This window comes from Diceros bicornis, chromosome 38, assembly GCF_020826845.1.
Source record: "Diceros bicornis minor isolate mBicDic1 chromosome 38, mDicBic1.mat.cur, whole genome shotgun sequence".
NCBI classification, from domain to species: domain Eukaryota; kingdom Metazoa; phylum Chordata; class Mammalia; order Perissodactyla; family Rhinocerotidae; genus Diceros; species Diceros bicornis.
The window spans coordinates 31,738,620-31,743,875 of record NC_080777.1 but is presented as its reverse complement, the minus strand read 5'-3'; the positions used below and the strand labels follow the sequence as shown (position 1 = coordinate 31,743,875).

The window sequence follows — 5,256 nt, the reverse complement described above, 5'->3', positions numbered from 1 at the left end:
TACAAAAACGTATGGGATGCAGCAAAAATAGTTCTAAGAGGGAAGTATAAAGTGACAAATGGCTACACTAAGAAAAAAGAAATCTCAAACAACCTAGCTTTATGCCTCAAGGAGCTATAAAAACTAGGAAAAGGAGAACAAACGAACCCAAAGGTTAGCAGAAGGAAAGAAATAATAAAGATTAGAGCATAAATAAATGAAATAGAGCCTAGAAAGACAATAGAAAAGATCACCAAAAATACGAGTTGGTTTTTTGAAAAGATAAAATAGACAGACCTTTAGCTAGACTAACCAAGAAAAGAGACAAGACTCAGGTAAAATTTAAACTAAAAAGGAGGCATTACAACAGATATCACAGAAATACGCAGGATTATCAGAGACTGCTATGAACAATTACATGCCAGCAAATTGGATAATTTAGAAAAAAAGGAAGCTAAGCAGAATGTAAGGCCCAAGAGGGTGGAGATGGCTGTCTGTTTTGATCACTGCTGTATCCCTAGCACCCAACAGAGCACCTGGTATACAGCAGTCACTCAATAAAAATTTACTGAGTAAATGAATCAGTGAGTGAATGTGCCAGGCATTGAGTTCAGCACTTTACATGGATGATCTCATTGAGTCCTCACAACACTCTATGCTTTAGCCAGTGTTAATACCATTGATACTTCAGCTAGTATGTCTGACCCAATGGACACTCCCAAGGGCCTTGCTTTGAGCCTCAGGTCCAGCTGCTCTAACGCAGCACTGCCCAACTCCCTTGGTTTTCCCCAGGGTCCTCCCAAATGGACATTTTGTACAACACATAGGCTATATTTTAAGTCAGGTCACCCCAAATATATCTCCCAATTTGGTGAAAATATGCCCATCCATTTTCCCATGATGTAGGAACAGAAGAAACTTAAATATTTAGAAGGCTTTTGATTTTATTTTTATTATTCAAAAAAATCTCCATTTTTAAATCTAGCTTTCTGACTGTGCTTGTGCCGTCGACACTTTCACAATGATTTTCTGTTCCTCCTTTAGAAAAGCATACTTGATCCTGTCACAGACACATTTAGCAACCATGGAGGCACCACAGGCCCAGATGATATGTTTTTTTGTTTTAGACAATCTTATAAGAACTTTAGGTCTCACGGCATGAACTCCTTGAAGCTGACCTGGGCACATGCGACATGTGGATTCTGGTGTTGTCCCTCCCTTCTTGGTATAAAGATAGACAATTCTAATACCAGGGGCTCAGGACAGCCTGGCATTGCTGGAAGCTGTATTGTAAGATAGCCTACAACAGTATGTCAAGTGCTGGACCATTTTGAATGCCTCTAGACACTATCCCCAGAAAAGAAAAGAAAAAGAAACTTAATTGTATTTATAGAGATTAAAAAGAACTGTGTATTAAAAACATTAGCCCTAATCCTTTGTCATACATTTTGCCAATACCTTCCATTATTTTCATTTGCCTTTTAGTTTTATTTACTGTATTTTTTTTTTACTTGGAAATGTTTTCCCTTTTTTGTAGCAAAATCTATCAGTCTTTCCTTTATGGTTTCTTTCTTTGCTATTATATATAGAAAACTTTTGTAGTTTAAGTAGGCAAATAATCATACATAATAACCACTTCTCTGTGGAATTGTCTGGAGTTGGAATAAAAAACCCTTGGCTTTCCAATGTGAAATCAGGGTGGAGGTGCACAGAATCCCTCCATTTCCACATAATGGCACCAGATTAGCTTTGCAACAGCTCCAGGGTGATCTAAACCTCTCAGGGCCCTGGGGTGTCGAAGTTCTTGTCTCTGGAAGAGAAGATGGAACCATCACTTCTGTTTCTTCTCCAGCTTCTATAGACTTGGCTCTCTGCAAAGCATCCATCATCACAAACACGACTTCAGTTCCTTGGGCTCAATAACTTTGGGCATTACCTAGCACCTAGGCAATAAGGGAATATGTTTGCATTACTATGTGTATATTCATACAACTTTCCTCATTAAGCTTCAGAGGACTGAACAACAACAACAATTCAATAGTTTCAAAACAGTCCTCTACAGTAGTTGAAAGTTATATAAGGAAGGAAAAGAAAAAAAAAACTCAACCAAATGTAATACTATATGTTAAAACATGGAATTTTCTATGCACGTGAGTGAGAATTGGTTAGGATGAAGAAATTTGCACCATAAAATGAGTTAACTGGTAATGAGTAATGAATTCTAAGTATTCATTGAATTCCAATGAATCCCAAGTAAAAGGCCCTGCTTCCAGTGCCTTGCAAGAAAACCTGGAGACATATAACCTTCCCTATGAGACGGTGGGAAACATATCACAGGCTCACTGTGAGACACTGGTCTCCCAAATACACAAGCAGACCAACTTTGTTTTGGCTCTACATTGAGCGCACTGGTTGTCTGGAGACAGTTATATCTTACAGAAATAATAGCAAAGGTAGTGTTGTTCTCTGTGCTATATAATTATCAAAAGCAGCTTCAGAATGATGGATGTAAATTATGTTAAAAATTTAATATGTTAACACCTTAAGGGGCAGTTGGGGCGAGTCTTCTATGAATAGAGTCTATCGATCCCAACTGACTCTGTTCGCGGAAGTCTCACCCTAAACTGTTCAGAGAAAATTGAGAACAAGGGAGTGCTACAGAGGGATAAGTTTGGGAGGGTCGGGGTGGAGGGGGCCCAGGTGGGGACATGTGTGTGCACCTTGATAGCTGTTTCGCGCCGTAGCAATTTGCGCCATAAAATGTAACTGTCTGAATGTTTTGAATTAACCAATCATGTAAAACCGCGCCAACCTTTTCCCGCTTTATGCTCCCAAATCCTATAAAAGAACTTGCCCCCTAAGGCTCGGGGTCGACACCTCTGTCTCCTGCGAGAGACACGAGTCGACCCGGAGCTCCGTTCAATAAACCTCTTGCGTTTGCATCAAGTTCGGTCTTCTGTGTCTGTGGGCCCGCGTCATCCCGAGACCTGGTGAGTTGGGATTTCCCTCCCCTTCCTCTTGGGAATCCAACATTTGGGGGCTCGTCCGGGATCCACGCGGTAACCCCAGACTCCGAAGACCCCTTGGAGGTAGGCCTGAGTGACTGAGTGTGTGAGTGTGTGCGGCGCCGCAAAGTATTGTTTTATTGTTTTGGTTTCAGTATCGGGCAGCCGCCGCTTCGGCCCGTGAGGACCGAACGGCTGCAGTGGCAGACGTGCTAGGGACTGCAGGCTGCAACCCTGGGGGACGCCCCAAGGGATAAGGGGAGAGTCAGGAAAGCCTGACCAACCCCCCTTCCAGGTGGGAAAAGGAGCGATACCTTTTCCCGGGGAGGACTCGGAAACCCCTCCCGTCTGAAGCCGCCTTCGGCTGGCTTGTAGAGACGCCTTCTGGGCAGGGTTGTCTGTGTTTTAGTGTGTCTTTAGTGTTTATTGTTCTGTTTTTGTTCGTTACGTGGACTTCCTTTGACGGGATGGGACAAACTGTGACGACCCCCCTTTCCTTGACCCTAGACCACTAGACTGAAGTGCGAGCGAGAGCGCACGACTTATTGGTAGAAATAAAGAAAGGGCGCTGGCAGACTTTTTGCACCTCTGAGTGGCCCTCCCTCAATGTGGGTTGGCCCCCTGAGGGGACGTTTAATCTAACTATTATCCTCGCGGTGAGGGCTATTGTTTTCCAGGAGAGACCGGGGTCCCATCCTGACCAACGACCATATATTACAGTGTGGCAGGATCTGGTGCAGAACCCACTCCCATGGGTTAAGCCATGGGTAAAAGCAGAAAAACTAAGCCCCCGAGTCCTGGCGCTGCAGGATGCGGAGACACGGCAAAAATCGAAATCAACTCGAACAGCGGAGTCAGAGACCCCTTCGGCCCCCCCCCCCGGGTCTACCCTGAGGTTGACCCTCCTCCCGAATGGCCCCCTTTCTCGCCTCCCCCTTACCCCTCCCCCGCTCCAGGATCGCAATCAGGACGGAGGGCGACTGGCTCGGGTCCCTCCGCTGGAACCCGAAGCCGCCGCAGAGCCACTCCGGACGGGCCTGATACCACGGTGGCGCTCCCGCTAAGAGAGTATGGAGCTCCTGCGGGGCCCAACCAGCTGTCACCCCTCCAGTACTGGCCTTTCTCTTCCTCAGACCTGTATAACTGGAAAAATAACCATTCCCCCTTTTCAGAAAACCCCGCCGGATTAACCGCCCTGATAGAGTCCCTAATGTTTTCCCATCAGCCCACTTGGGATGATTGTCAACAGCTCTTACAGGCACTCTTTACCACGGAGGAGAGAGAAAGAATCACACAGGAAGCAAGAAAGAATATCCGAGGCACCAACGGGCAGCCGGCAACGATAGCTGAGGCGGAAGAAGGGTTTCCACACAACCGGCCCAACTGGGACTATAACACGGCTGAAGGTAGGGAGGCGCTGTCCGTTTATCGCCGGGCTCTAGTGGCGGGTCTCCGAGGGGCCGCAAGGCGGCCCACCAATTTGGCTAAGGTAAGAGAGATCCAGCAGGGGCCCACTGAACCTCCCTCCGTTTTCCTAGAACGATTGATGGAGGCTTACCGCAGATATACGCCCTTCGACCCATCCTCGGAAGGGCAAAAGGCCTCTGTCATTATGGCCTTTATTAGACAGTCTGCCCCAGATACAAAGGCTAGAAGGGCTGCAGGACTACGACTTGCGGGATGTGGTAAAGGAGGCTGAAAAGGTGTATCATAAAAGAGAGAGTGAGGAGGAAAAGCGAGAGAGAGAGAGAAGGGAGGCTGAAGAGAGGGAAGATAAGAGAGATAGGAGACAAGAGAAGAAACTGACCAAAATACTGGCCGCAGTGATAAAGGCGACAGGGCCAGATCATAGGCAGTCAGGGAACCTGGGCAACGCCCCACGACCAGGCTCGCGCAGACGACAGCCCTAAGACAAGGACCAATGTGCCTATTGTAAGGAGAGAGGACACTGGGCAAGAGAATGCCTGGTTCCTTGCCGGTCTCCTTGGAACACCCCTCTCCTGCCTGTAAAAAAGCCTGGAACTGCTGATTATAGGCCGGTCCAGGATTTGAGGGAAGTGAACAAGAGAGTGCAGGACTTACACCCTACTGTGCCAAACCCATATAGCCTACTCAGCTCCCTCCCCCCATCACGGAAATGGTATACTGTCCTGGACCTGAAAGATGCATTCTTCTGTCTGCGGCTGCACCCAAAGAGCCAATTACTTTTTGCTTTTGAGTGGCGCGACCCTGATATGGGGATCGCTGGACAACTGACTTGGACAAGACTGCC

General features: G+C 46.7%; 1 pseudogene; it reads right to left on the bottom strand.

Annotated features, from left to right (window-relative positions):
• Positions 1–811: 811 nt before the first annotated feature.
• On the bottom strand, positions 812–1,672 carry LOC131399512 (large ribosomal subunit protein eL34-like; annotated as a pseudogene).
• Between the last annotated feature and the right edge of the window lie 3,584 nt (positions 1,673–5,256).